General features: G+C 49.0%; 1 protein-coding gene across 1 annotated transcript in view; it reads right to left on the bottom strand.

Annotated features, from left to right (window-relative positions):
- Window positions 1–15273, bottom strand: part of foxo6b (forkhead box O6 b) — a 35535-nt gene that overhangs the window by 2669 nt on the left and 17593 nt on the right. The gene's annotated exons all lie outside the window — the stretch shown is intronic.

Genomic DNA, 15273 nt, shown 5'->3' with positions numbered 1-15273 from the left:
TCAGCTGGCCAAGTTAGTCTAAGTACAGCATGTTCATCCAAATCTTTCCTGCTTGTGTCATTATTCACACTCTCTCCAGCTTTCCTCCCTTTGCTTTTCCGCCTTCTCTTTTGCCTTTCGCTCTTTTCTGATCCTCTGGGAGAAACAACCCCCCCCCCCCCCACACTTCAACCCCAACCCTCTACCCCATGTGCGCAATCACACACTTTTCTTTTTCCTCTCTGGAGATATCTATCTATTTCTGCCTTGTTTATTACCTGCACATAGCTCACAATCTCTGTCTCCTGATATCTCGAGCTATTCTCTATCTTCATTCACTCCCCGCCTCCTGTCCAATTTTCCTGCTCTCAGCCCCATTCATCTCCCTCTCTGTGTCCCAGCGTCTCTTGATCACGACATTGCTCATTCTCTCCCTCTCTCCCCATCCATTCTCCCATCACCTTACACAACTTCCCCCCCCCCCCCACTCCGCCACTCTCTCCCCACTCCCTGGTCTTTCATTCATTCATCCACGCACTGAAAGGCGAGCAAATATCGGAAACAAACAGCAGGAGATGCAAATCTGAGCTCGGTGGGGGGCCAGCTTACATTTCACCCTTCAGCGCAATCCATACAGTCAGCATATGTACCCCCACACCACCCCCCCCCCCCCCCCCTCCTCCCATACCCAGAGCTGCATGGCTGCGAACTGGACAGCCAGCTAAAAGAGGTGACGGCTCTTTGTTGTTGCAGCGTATTATGAAAAGCGCAGCATCCAGAACAGCAGGTAATATGCTTCTCGCAAAATGTTTACAGGGGGAATTCAGCTTTAAGTGGGTTTCAAATCAGTCCTGTACCCTACCTACTACTATTCTCATTCATGTAGAAAAGCCCCCTCAACACACCCCTATCCCCTCAGCGTGACTCCTAACAGGTAATTTCATCCCATCCTCCACTCAAATCACGCTGCTTCGACTAGACTCTCTTCACAGACATGGAAATTGGATTGCAGAGATGTATTTATGTTTTAGGGGGGGGGGGGGGGGGGGGGGTTTCTCCCCGCTGCTCAGACGGATCCTCTCCAAAACACCAGGTCGGTGAAATTGCTCGCAAGCTCAACGCTCGGCGGACGAAAATGGACCGACTGCTCTTCTCAGCCGCGGCGCGCCACGGAGGCTTTATCAAAGCCAAATTGAAACGATGACGCCGCGCGAAAGGAGGCCGCCGGTGGAGGCGACCCGCGTCAGGTGATCTGAGAGCGGCACCCTGACAGGTTCCTCCGCAACGTGACGGCTCCGGCTGGGCGTAGCCATGGCAACAGAGTAAACCAAAAGAGGGAGAAATGAAGAGAGGGGAGGTGATGGCGGGGAGGAGAAGTGTGGGGGGGGTGGGGGTTGGGTGGGTGTAGGGGGGGGGGGGGGGCTGATGCTGTTTGATGCTGCAGGCAACTCCAAACAGCCTTTTATCTGAGTCTGTCAGATTCCTGCTTCCAATCCACCAGGGAGGCTCAATCACCAGTAGTCCCAACGTCTCACTACCTGTACCAAGCTGTGATTAGCAGTCGTGTGTGTGTGTGTGTGTGTGTGTGTGTGTGTGTGAGGGGAGGAGAGAGCTGCCTTACAAAGTACCAGAGCAACAATTATACCACAGTAGACTGCTGATATATGGTAAAGCGCTGTAACGTGGCAGCTCTCTGCATTGTCTTCCGTACATATATTTAGAGCAAACTGACATTCTTTTAAGGCTGAGACTGACAGTTTTGTACCGACAGTGCGAACAGTGAAAATGCGGTGCTGACACTCGACACCGTCAGCACCCGACGTTACAGTTTCTGTGCTCAGACACGATGGTTTCTGACCACGGGAGAGCAGCAAGTATCCGATTAATCGTTGGCAAATTAGAAAAGGACGCCATGAGAGGCCTCCGGGGGTTCTTTAAACCTGACGTGCTGCAGTGTCCTCACAAGACGTATTCGTAATTACGCGCGTGGAACCCGATCAACATCGTAGTATTTGCACGCACACTTTATTTCTTCTTCCCACTTTGTGTTACAGTCTTGCCAGTAAGGTTTTTACATTTGCTCTTTCTTGCGATTTCTGTTTCTTTACAAAATGCTGAAGTCCACGAGCAACGCTGGCAGTTTATTATTAGGTACAACCCAGCTAAAACGAATGCAGTCCAACACCGCAGCCCTCCCTCACCTCATTCTGCCGCTGACATCTGGCAGGCAGATCTATATATTATGAGAGCAGGTTTTGGAGTGACGCTGCACGGACTGTAATTTATACATAGAAAATGTGATTAAGGACAAAGAGCGTTCCTTGCCATAGTCAGCTTCTTGTGATCTAAAGGCCGTCGCTTTCTTGGAACCAACACATCTGCCATCGCCACCGAGTCATTCTTGGTGTATTCACGGCATTATGCGTATTTTCGATGGGTCTATTGGCTTCATTGGTATGCCGAGCTGAATGTTGTCCTGTCCTGCTCTGTCGACACTGTGGACTCTATGAAAACAAAATGTGTTCTGAAGAGCTTCGGTTTTAATGGCAAAAAAGTGAACTCAAATCAAACCAGTCATCTTTGCCTCCTTTTTTTTTTTTTTCTGTATAAAAAAGGAGACCGTCCTCCCAAGAAAGATGACAGCATCATTTAGTTTCAGCAAATGCCCAAAAAACTACATGTGTTTACCTTCAAGTGACAAAGAGCAGCCATAGGATTAGTGACGGTGGTTGGATGGGTCGACAAATCATCCGACTCTGACACAGGAAGTGACTGTTCGCTTCCTACGTCAACGTTGGTTTCTATTAACCATGACCACGGCCATTTCCTAATCTTAACCCGAGTGGTTATTGTTTTTACTATGACAACCAAGGCCCTCCAACCTTCATGAAGTGGGGATTTTAACCCACTTTCACTTACTACAGCTGACTCATTTCGGTGCCTAACCCTAACCAAACCTTAACCGCAGAGGACAGAAACTGTGATTTGCGACGGTTTTGGACGCAAACGTTGTTGTCCCGTTGACAACTTGAATTGTTCTGGAGGACAAAACAATGGGAACAAAACAGAACCCAAAAACACAGGCAACCAAAACACGAGTTGTTACAAATCCCAATCTCATTGAGAAACAGCCAACAGCACCAAGTCTGTTCCGCTGCAACTTTGCCCCTGAGAAAAGATAAAACGAACCAAATAGACTTTTAAAAGAATGTCGTTATCCTCTACGGAGTTCCACTTTTAACATCATCCCAATGCCATCCTCAGTGCTTGCTGGCCACCACAAGAAGATGCCAAAACCAACAAAAAAAAAATCAATCATTGTTTTAGAGTCCAGTCTACCAACTGGTGCACGACCGGACCATCACATGCAAAGGGAAGGCAGAGAGTCTCACTGCAATCAGAGGCTACATAGCAGGAGATGTCCCTGATTAGCACGCTGTCAGCCCCAGAGGGGGAGCTGATCAGCGAAATCCTCCGACGTAGTCTTTGGTGGCCCTCCGTGGCACATAGCTGCCCATCCCCGCCTCAGTGTATGCATTAACTTGTCAGAAAGACTGATTCTGAAGTGGAGAAGCCGGCTCCCTCTGCTCTCAGCCTTTGCCTTCCCCGCTAATGCCGGGGGGGGCGGGGGGGGCTGTTGCAGAAAGAACGGTGACATCCACCCTCCCTCCTCTACAGGGAACATGCTGCACTGTACCCAGACCCACTACTGTATTATGCATAAACAGTGACTGAGTTTGACCCTGACACGCTGCTGCTCTTTACTGAGTCAGGGGATAGTCAGTCCAGTGGTTAGCTAATGGCCCGTGGATGCACAGATCTGTCTAAACACAGAATTCTTGCTACTTTTTCCCTTTTTCAGAACGCCGGACCGGGCAACACTTTATTTGTTTGGGTTTGGGAACTACATGCATCCTGTTGCATCACTCTCCTGAACATTTAGACGGAAGAGAGTGTGCGACGGTACTCCTCGAGATGAGTGAACAAAACCTCGTGTGGGAAACCGGTGGAGTGTCCCTCTGACATGACCTCTGTTGGCATTCCAAACTGAGCGTACGGGGGGGTGGACAGAATAACGGGAACACATCTGTACAGCCTAATTCCACCCAGTACAGTGGATTCCGATTGTTCAAACTGTGTCAGACTGAGAAAGGTTTGATTGTAGATTACATTGCACCGTGAGTTGCTATTTGTCCACCCTCCGTTGCCTGCACTTGTCCACCCTGTCTCCAAACAGCCTTTTAAATGGTCAGAAACCGTGTGCTCTCTTTAGCAGGATGCCGTGTGCCCACATCCTCCATTTCAGAACGGCAATAACAGCGCAATGGCTAATTTTCTTGATTATTATTATTATTTTCAACCCCCTTGTCCCTTTTTTTTTTATTTTTTTTATTCTGGGTTAGGTGGCTAACGCTAATTACATCTATTGCAAATTATCCAGTTTGTGTTGCATAGCAACGAGAATGATGTAACCCTTTGCACCCTTTTTTCCTCTTGTTGTCTCTCTGTTACGAGCAACTCCCTCAAGGAGGCTTTGTGTCTGAGCAGAGAAAATGCCTCCTATATGAATTCTACACAACATCTCATATCACAATACGTGCTGGATATGTACCGGACCTTGTCAGAGCGTAGAGGGGGAAACAGTTTCCAGACATTTCCACTTCTGTTTGCCGACTGTTGAGGATGTGGAAATCAAATCATGTCTAGTGTTTGTTTTTTTTTTTAATACTTTTCAGTTCACACGTAAACAAGCGCCACGATGTATGTTTTACAAGTTGACACGTGTTCACCTCGGATGTGCACGCGCACGCAGGCTCGCATCTACCCCCCCTCCCCTCCCTCAACCCCCCACCTCAAACTGGCAATCATACTTAATCCCTCTCCAGCCTGAGTAATCCCCGGCAATCCAAGGCTAATCCTGGTTAATTCTGGGCACTCCTCAGCTGGGTTTCACCCTGAAACCACAGAGACAGGGTGGGGATTGGTCGGATCATGGAGATTGAGGCTCGGGCGCGGCGTTGACGGACATTAATTGGTCGGGCAGTTATTGGGAGCCAAGAAAAACAAGCACAGGTTTTTCACGGTGGGGTCTTCAAAATACGTCCGGATCGGCCCCAGCGTTACGTCACACTACAAGCCTCGCCGTTGTTTGGTAGGAAAAACATGTTTTTCACCAGAGTCCTGCGCGTTAGCATGTACGGTAAACTCCGAAACTGTTTACATGCTTACTCGCTTTGTCCTTTCCTGTATAATTTAAAAGGGCTGGAAAAACAAATGGCTAAAATAAAAACACAAGCAGGGTATACAACGTGAGCCATTCCTCCGGTGCCGGGGCCTTCGGAGAAGTCATTAGCCTCTATTCAATCAGCTCTACCTGCCGAAGCTCCTGGCTCAATTCTTCTTAGCGGCTATTGATCCTGATTCCAAAATGAAGCACTTAAGACGCCTTGATCAAGCTGCTGCTTAATCTAGCGTTAAGGAGATTGAGACCTTTTCACCCCGTGTCTCAGACAGACTTATTACTTTGGCACAGGGGTACAGTGACAGTCGGAGCGCACTTCACTATCACAGGCTCAGTTTGGGTTTTATAGTCTGTTTAAGCCCCTTTGGTGCAGAGCAGGCGGCAGGAACACTTTTACTCCCTGCCATTTTGAAAAAGCTGTCAATACACACAAAGCCAAGGGTGTTAATGAAGCAATGCGCCGCTGACGGGGGGGATGGATGGGGATGCTTTGTTGAAAACAAGAAGGCCTCTGGTGCTTGCGAGCTAGGACTGCGTGCCTGTTCGATTGAGTTTGCACGCGGAAACGGCAGTATGTGTGCGTTTGAACCGCCAGTATACTCATGAGAGCGTGAAAGCAGAAGCAAAGAGGAAACGGATTTACCTTCTGCTGCAGCTCTGCCAGCAGCGAGACAGGGGGGGGACAGGTTGCAGAGGAGTTCTCTGCACGTTTTTATAGGCTGCTTTTTACCTCCCTATCCTCGCAGGAGAGAAGTCTCTTGGAGGGGATTCTTTAGAGGATTCAGTCGAACATCATGTAGTGGATTTTATAGCGCTTTCGGCTTCGCGTTTTCAAAAAGGAGCCCACCTCTAATTTATGACGCACTCGGCGACGCATTCAAGGAGGAGGGTTGCGTTTGAAATTCCGTGCGGCGCTCCATTAGATGTGGTCCGGCACAATCCAGCCCAGCGTTGCTGGGATTGTTGTACGCCGCCTTGTTGAGAAGTAGCGGGACCAGGCAGAGCCGTTTTTTTCTCCCCTTGCTCAACCATTATTTATTAATCCATTTCACACAGCCAGGAGTCATTATGCACGGTCCTGTCAATGGGTATCTCTCTATGCCGCGCATTTATTTGATAATAAGCAGGAGTCGGGGAGAAGATAAAAGCGCTGACTGCGTTCATTGTGGAGCGTTTTCTGCAGGCGGGGAGACTTAAATGAGAGCAGCCAGGCTCTGTGTGGGAATGGGTCTCGTCTGCTAAGCCTGTCTGGAGGCAATCGATGGAAATTAGTCAACGCTAAAGATTCACTTCCTGTGACTGATGTCACGGGCAGCGCTTGTCTCTTTGAAGAGAAATAAAGGAGTGGGAGGCTGGGGGATTAATGGGGTTGGAGAAGGTGCGAGCATGCGGAGTTTGGGTGGGGGCTAAGCTAGGGGGAAAAAAGGCGCTATTCTTTTGGCGGAGTGCAGGAAAATAATAGGTCAGAGCATCCAAAGGAATGCAGTGCGGCTAGGAACATTCAAGACACAACAACAACTTAGTTGTGTGTCAGGCCAGCAACAGCACAGACCGATCAGTTATAATAAAGATGTGCAGTCACACTTCCACAACTATAGTGCCGCTACTACTGTCGAAACATCCTGGCCGACACAGTGTGGAATGCTGCAAATAATGAAACATTGCTTAGCAGTTTTATTATCTGTAAGACCAGGAAATGTACCACGTGGCTCATTTAACAGTAACGTAAAGAACCACTTTCTAAAGATTGTCTGTTATGCCATACTGAAGGTTAAAAAAGGACATTTTAAGAAAAGACTGAATGCTCTAATTCAGCAGGTTAAAACAAAGAACCCTTTGAAAAACTGAGAAGACATTTGGAGGGTTCTTTGTAATTGGCAGGTTCTTTGAGTCGTGATGGTCTCGCAGAACTCGTCGAGCAAGAACCTTTTTCTGTGTGGAGGAGGAATAGTAGTGTTTACGGTAGAAGCAGCAGTTTCAGTTGTACACTCGCAATTGTTGGGACAATACGATCAGAGTTAGTGTCTCCAGCAGTTGTACTGAGGCCGCCTCCTGAAAGGTGCACCAGTTAGCTTCTCCTCAAAGTACAGCCGAGGGACTAGAGCCAGCCCCCAGGCGACAGAAGGCCTTTCACTCCCTCTTACTCCCTGTGGAGCTCCACAAGCTCTGGGAGGGGAGGGGGGGGGGGGGGACAGTGAAAGAAGGCAGACAGGGAGGGAAAAGACGGGTGGAGAGAGGCAGGGAGTGAGGCATCGTCTGGGGCTAACCTGAGAAAGGTAGACGGGAAAAGAGCCTGAGGGGCCAGAGGCGGACAGCAAGCCCAATCCCCAGCGGAGAGGCCTCTAATTGGAGCTGCCGGCCTGCCGAGGCAGCCTCTCCCTCGGCGGATGGACATAAGGAGCCGAGTGAAGGCGGAGAGCCCGGGGGCGGGAGGAGAGGGCAGATAAAAATAGAGCCGGCAGATTAACGAGCATCTGAAAGCGGGGCAGGGGATCGGAAAATCCTCCCTGCGTGCCAGAGATGCCCAGTCCTCAGGCCAGAGCCAGCTCTGTAAAGAGGGATGGACTCAGAGTGGCCACGAGTGGTGCTTCCGTCCTGTTGGCCTTCCTTACATCACGAACACCGGGGGCGGGGGGGGGTGGGGTGGGGTGGGGGGCACTATGTCCTGCTCCAGGACTTTGCTCAAATTTTAATGAAGTACTGTAGTAGTTAACTTCCTGTGGTATAAAAAAAAAAAAATACAGTAAAAATTGCTCTTTTGTTTCATTTACTTAATAAGAAACACAGAGTATCTTAAAAAAACAACAACATCCTCATTTGAGTCATATGCTAACTATGTAGCTAGTATTTGCACAATGAACTCTTTTCACTTTGTAGTGGTTTTTGGGAAGGGCTTTTTTTTTATAAATAAAAACAATAAAAAGGGATTCCTCGCTGCCAGATGAACCAGAGGATTAAGCAGGTTCCTCACTTCTCAGAAACTTCAGAAACTGAAAGGGTTCTCCCCCCGTTGTTCAGTTAAGTTCATTTGTCTCTGGCTATCAAGCTGCCTTGTGGCGTAGGGTTAGAGCCCCAAATATCCAAAATAAGAGTTGGGGGGGGGGGGGGGGGGGCGCCAGACAACAAGAACAATCACAACTCTAACCTGTCACTTTAAAATAGTTCTGATCAAATAGGAGAGAAAACCCGGGGAGCTCGTTACCCCTCGCTAGAAAGGTACACAAGACAAAAGGAAACACGGATTCCGTTCATCAATTCGTTCTCGTTGTATTTAAACCAAATCATGAATCAGCTCAAATGGTTAGGCGTCATTCTCTGACACAAAAGTCTCTAACTCACAGTGAGTCCCGACTGGAAAATCAAATGTCCCCTTCATTAAATACGAGGACTCCAGATCCCCTTCAGCCTTTCAGTGAGGGAGACCATGTGTGAGGTGTGTGTGTGTGTGTGTGTGTGTGTGTGTGTGTGTGTGTGTGTGTGTGTGTGTGTTTTAGGGGGTTCTGATGTCCGAGGGGGGTCGAAGATGAGGAGCGGTGTACACTATCCTGAGGCAGGAGATTCAGCACATTTCCAGGGACGTTCAGGTGATCCAGCCGGTTCATGGAACAACCGCCACTCAAGTTTACTTTCACACACGCATCACTGTGTTTTTTTTTCTTTTGTTGGAGTGGAAGCGTCGGGGAAACTTGTGGATTAACCTCCAGCTATCTCCTCCTTCTGCCGCTCTCACTCCTTTGTCTCCACCACGCTGCTTTTGTTAGTCCCTCCCCCCCCCTCACAGGTGCGTCTGATTTATCTCCTCACCTGCCCACCTGCCTTTTTAAAGGACTTAAGGGCAAACGCCACGTATTCTTTATCCGAATTGATGACATTTTGGATATGTGTGGATCTTATATAAACAGCCTGCCAATTAAACCTTAAAAACAGTGCAAATACCAGGGAAAAAAAGCTCTTCAATGGCAGAAACAAGAGTAAATGTAGTTTGTCACCTCCACCTTTGACTGGCACTGATAAGGAGGAGTCCACCTCCACGGCTGTGATTTCTATCCCTCCCCTGGGAGCTTTCACACACCAGGTGGAGCATCGTGACACCTATGGGAGCCAAAGGAGAAGCTGAGAAACAGGCCCGATCGCACCTGCCATCGGGTCTCAGGAGAGAGCCACCCACCTCAGCACTCAGCTGTCACATCCATCCACACGCCGGGGCTGCGCAACACCTCCGACAAATGCGTCTGATCTGCAGTCGAAAGCTGATACACTGGCGGAAACACGGGGCCGAGACGTTCTGAATGGCACATTAATAAGAAGCGACGAGGGGCTCGATTGACTTGAGGAATCGGAGGGATGGGAACACACTCACAAACACCAGCCACCGCCACACAGCTCGTTACAGGAATAACAACTATCTCCTTCTGTTCAAACAAAACCCTGTCGGCCTCTCGCCCCCCCGAAAACTTTTTCCAAAGCGAACGCTGTAGCCTTGAATGAACAACAGACTCCTGAAGAAGAGGTGATCAACTTTTTTAACAAGTGTCTGTGCCTCAATTATAGGTTAGTTTGATTTAATCCGTGCTGAAAAGCCACTTAATCATGACCATGAGTATTCAACACTTTGCATTGAATATTCATCATCGCTGGGAAAAAAAAAAAAAGGGAGGTATTGTTGAATATTCAGAGCTTGAGCACCTTTGCTCCCAAACTGCTGCTTGATTAAAGTATCGAACTACCAACTGAGTTTACTGCCTCAGCAGGCAGCATCACTCGCCTTGTTAGTCGGACTGAATTGCCATTTCGGTTCGCTTCAATCATTCAGTCTGACATTGCGTCCAGGTTTTAGATGGGGGGGGGGGGGGGGGGGGGGGGGTATTAAGGTGATTGAAGAGTCAAAAGATACATAGACACAAGACTCACGGGAACATGCTGGCTGTGAAGTGATGCCTTTATGAAGTGACGACACTATTATGCACAAAGTCCATGACTCTTGTTCAGTGCAAGAACGCATTTTGAAGTTTGGCAGAAGCTAACACGAAGCTATAGCAGTCTGCGTTTGCGCCAAATTGAAGGTGAATTTTTTTCTTCTTCTTTTTTATAACATAGTTCTTTCGGACAGCGTTTCCCGGTTAAGCTGCGGAGGAGGGGGGGGGTACGTCCTGGTTACGAAAGTAGACCTGCACGCAAACTGCCGGGACGATACTCCCTCAATGTGTATAAGTGAGACTACTGAAGCCTCACGTTAGCTTCGGCTAAACTTCGGCAGGCGAGTTTGCATCTTGTACAGTATAGTCCCTCATAACATAACCGGGTTGGTATTTTTGGTATGAATCATTTATTTTCTTCGTATAAGTTTCGGTTGAACTTTAGAAGACTGGAAGTAGAAGACAAGGACTGGATTTCTTACACTGCAGCCGCTGGATGAAGGTGTTGCTTAACATATACAATATATTGCATCCGCAAGTGGTACAGTTGCAGTAAACCGCCAGGATCGCCAGAAACCTCCGATGGCAACATTTATGGAAAACACAATGCACATGCACTGTCCGGATCACATTTCACTGCGACTTGGGTGGTGTGCCTCTCTCTTCATAACGAGATCATCAGTAGCTTCATCTTTAATCGCTTCTCCGTAACCTGACGCCTGCTTCGGGGGCCCACACTACTCCCATACCGAAGCCAGACAGGAATAGCAATGCTAGCAAATCTATGAGAAGAATACACGCTCGTTGCCTACGATACATACTCCACAGTATCACTTGATTTGATTCGTCCTTTTTTTTTTTTTTTTTTTATTCAGCCAGCTTTGGATACACTCTTTTTTTTTCTTTTCCCCCCAGTAAAATCATCTTGCCAATTCACACTGTCACACTTTTTGAGAACTCAAATTTCTTTCTACACAACTCTCATCAGACGTGCTCTTTTGAAGTGCGCCAATTGCCTTTTAAAAAAGGGGGAGAGAAAAAAAAGAAAGAAAGAAAAACGTCTTCCCTGCGTGATGTGTTCACTGTCATTCTGATCCATTTAGCGGATGCAATCTGAGAAATTGACAAGAAATGGACGGCACCATCCCTCATGCATTTCTTGTCTTGGGTGGTTAATTGACATCGCAACAGAAGTCGAACCCCGCTCTTGACAGTGTGCATATCACCCTTGCAAAGACAAAGCGCCACACACACACACACACACACACACACACACACACACACACACACATCTCGTGCTTCGCTAGCATGGCATGCTGGGCCGGCTCATTACTACAATGCCAAGCTACTAGTTGCTAAGGAGACCTTAGGGAGAGGGAGGGTTCCTGTTGCCATGGCAGCAAGCCTGCATCCTGCCAACTGTCTTCCCCCATGAGACATGACCATCGTAGACAGAGAGAGAGAGAGAGAGAGAGAGAGAGAAAGGAACGTGAGGGCAGAATGAAGTGCGGAGAGAAAGGCTGGAGGGGGGGTTATGGTTAAGATGTTGAAAGAGGAGGACTTGTAAAGATGCCTGCGAGGCAGCGGGTTTGCTGGGAGGAACCACAGAGACTGTAGAAATAATGCGCGGGGAAAATTGATGGGGTGAGAGCAGAAAAAGAGGGAGACCTTGAAAAAGAAGAAGAAAAAAAAGAAAAGAAACCCTTCTTTTGAATGTGCATGCAGCAGCTTTCCCATGGCTAACATGGTCGCTGCCAGGCCGACCACAACTAGATCCAGGCGTTGACAAAGACGGCAAAATGACGCCTAGTACCCCCGAAAAAAAAACAAACCCCCCCCCCCCCCCCCCCCCGCCTTGACTCAATCTCCCCGCCCCGTAATGCCACGCATGTCCCCGGGTGAACCCGCTCGCCTCTCAGCTTTTTTACTACGCGAGCAGCAGAAGACCTGACGGAGCTTTTGGACGAGCGCTCGCAAGAGCCCATCCGTCATGGAAAGAAATCTGCTTTGGTGCGAGTAAGCGGTAATGAACGACGGATGGGAGGGGGAGAGGAGCGGGAGGGAGGGAGGGAGGGAGGGAGGGAGAGCGAGAGGGAGAGCATCTGGGAGGGATGAGCAGAGAGAGATTAAACTGATTGGGGAGTGCAGAAGAAGGGCGAGGAGGAGGTCACACGAGGCGAAAGAAGAGAGAAGAAGTCCTCAGTCTCAAATTCAAATTAGCCTTATGGGTTTCCAAGGACACTGAATTGTTTCCATCCTCCATTTCTTTCTCTGTGTCACTGCCCCCCCCCCCACCCCCCCCCCCCGCCCTTCTCCCTACAGCTCCTCTTCTTCTTTTTCTCTCTCTGACTTCGTTGGCTCTTATTAAATCACTCTTTTCATTGCCTAGGACTGGTTCATCACATTGAGGAGCGCATGTGTCTCAAGGGAGCTATGATTGCGGAGCTACAACATATTAACACCTGAACTGAACCCGGCCGGTCACGGCAAAGTACCGTACTTGGGATCAGTTTCGGGTTGGGTTGCAGAGCTCCCGTTTTTTTTGTTGTGTGCCCGGACACGGGGGCGGGTTATAACCCTGTTGTTGGACAGGGTGATTCTGCAAAACCCTGCAGGTTACCTTCAGTGGCAAGTCCAATGCCAATGTAGAGCAGTTGGTTCCAATGAAGGGAAATTATACAACGATCTAGATTCTAGACAATAATATCTGACATTGTGGCAACAGTTTGCGTTTGCCCCCCCCCTCCCCCGGGTACCCGTAGCCAGATCCAGAAAGTAATGGTTTTCCGTATTTGGCATGGAAGAACTTGACCTGCCAGTCCTGATCACCCAACATCAGTGGCCAACCTCACGAATGCTCTTGTGACTGAATGGGAGCAAATCCCCCTCAGCCAGGTTCCGAATTCTAGTCTAGAGATTAGCGGTCGCAGTTTCCGAGTGACTTGTTCAACTCATCACATATGGGTGTAATGTTTGGATGTCCGCGTGCTTTTTGGCAGTGATAGGAACCTTCCCGTCAGTCCGCACCAAGCACGGCTCTTTGTCTTTGAACAAAGGAATGACAAAAGCATGGCCCCCGGGTTTGAGTCGGGTTCGGGTCTCGCATTCTTGCAGCGCCGGTTGGGTTCATCTGGGTTCGGGTCTCAGTTGGAGGCCCCTGCTGAACCCTGACGCATATTCCCACATACTTCTGCTTCCAACCAACTCCGTGCAACGTGCAAACATGCTGTAACTGTCCCAACCAATTCAAAGCGCCCCTCTTTCCCTTTCTCTCTCTCTCTCTCTGGTTTTGATTCTCTCTCTCTCTCTCTCTCTCTCAGTCTGTTTCTCATTGCGAGGGAATGTGGCGTCTGTCTCATTGTCACAGACGCTGGGAAACAAGGAGCCTCATCCCCCTCATCCTCATCTGATGCTCTCCTCTTCCCTCCCATCACTCTGTCTCAGCCGCACACACTCTGCGCAGACATGGCTTTATTGACTTATTCATGCATGGGTTTGTTTCGGGGGCAGAGCTCCTGTCTGCCAGTCTGACAGACACCCCCGTGAACCCTCGAGACTCCTCTCCCCGTCTTTCCCTCCACACACACACACACACACACACTCACATTATCCCATCCCGCTCCTGAGCCCCCCCCCCCCAACCCGAGCGTGGCACAGGGAGCACCCGTAGAGGAATCGGGGGTTCACTCAGGTTTCTGCTCCATCGTTTCCCTCCTCCTCTTCCTCTGTCGTTTCCCTCCCCTCTTCACTTTCTACTTCTCTCCTCTCTCTCTCTCTCTCTCTGGTGGGGGGGACAAGGGGAAGGTATGCCCACATTTTCCCAGAACAAAGACAGCCCAATTAAGTCAGTTTGAGTTAAGGTCTGTGTGGCAGAGAAGGATCGGAAGCGAGGAAGCTGAGGAGAGAAGGCGGCGGCGGCGGCGGCGGCGGCGGAGGAGCGAACGGCGAGGAGAGGGGAAGAGAGAGACAGTCTAACGAACTGGGAAAAGAGGGGGTAAAAAAGAAGCAGAAGAAGTGGGAAAGCAAAAAAAAGAAAAAGAAAAGAGGAGCGCGAGTCACTTTGTAGCGGAAGCGGGTCGACTTCGTTTTTAGCTCCTCAATGGGAGACTATGAAATATTAATAACTGCTCCAGCCATATACTTCAGAGGCCTATGGTAAAACTTAAAGTCTAATGAGACGCCGCTCATGAATTGCTAATGGGGATGCTGGAATGTGTGTTTTTGTGTGTGTGTGTGTGTGTTTGAGTGTCTGCACATGTGTGTGTGTGAGTGAAGGGGGGGGGGGTCAAGCTGCCAGCTGAGGGGTGGAGTATAAGCAGAGCGTTCAGTCTTTCAAAGAGCAGACGAGAAACTTCATTAGAGGCTTGAAGTTCTTCCTGCCTGCACATCTAAGCGCTGTCGCGTTTTCTTGAACTGAGAAGTAACTTCACTGTTCTCCACGGTCTAAAGCGCTGCTCACAAACTTTGGAACCGTCCTGTTGATTTTTTTTTTTGTGTGTGTGTGTGTGTGTGTGTGTGTCAGTCTGTCGTGATTTCATCATGCTACTTTCACATGCTTCATTAGGGGTTTCAATCGTTTGCAAGCACGAACATCAAAATGAAAGATCATCCATAGACGTCATCATGTGTAATGCAGCAGGGGTTTGCCACCTTTCCGGTTTGTGATCCCACACCATGACGCCTCTGCGCGGTTCAGTGTCTAAACGTTTGCCCGAGCTGCGAGCAGGATCACTGAAAAGGGATTTTGGATTGAGTAACTGCACGTCGCGATGAATTAAAGCTTTGAAGGGTTATGCCAGCAGCTCTGTGAAATGATCGCGTGCCGATGCTTCGCCGTGATCACGGCTCAGCCTAGCGTGCTGGTACGCTAAAATTAGCAAATTGGCAGCGAACACGAAGGAAATGTCATTCCTTTTGGGGGGTGGGGTGGTGGTATTTCGTCATAAACAAAAGCATTGGACGAATAAATCGTTTGGGCACGGTTTTCACAATTTCACTGCAATCCATGCAGCAGCCGTCGACATATTTCACTTATCTTGCGATCCCTCGGAGAGGTCCCGACCCCCTGCGTTGGCGTTTAAGTTGTTATTGGTTCAAAGTTTTGTTGATAATGTCCTGAAATGGTTTAAAGTCTTC

The sequence above is a fragment of the Enoplosus armatus genome, chromosome 16 (genome assembly GCF_043641665.1).
Source record: "Enoplosus armatus isolate fEnoArm2 chromosome 16, fEnoArm2.hap1, whole genome shotgun sequence".
Classification (NCBI taxonomy): Eukaryota; Metazoa; Chordata; class Actinopteri; order Centrarchiformes; family Enoplosidae; genus Enoplosus; species Enoplosus armatus.
The sequence above is the reverse complement of the archived record's forward strand: the minus strand, read 5'-3'. Positions and strand labels throughout refer to the sequence as shown.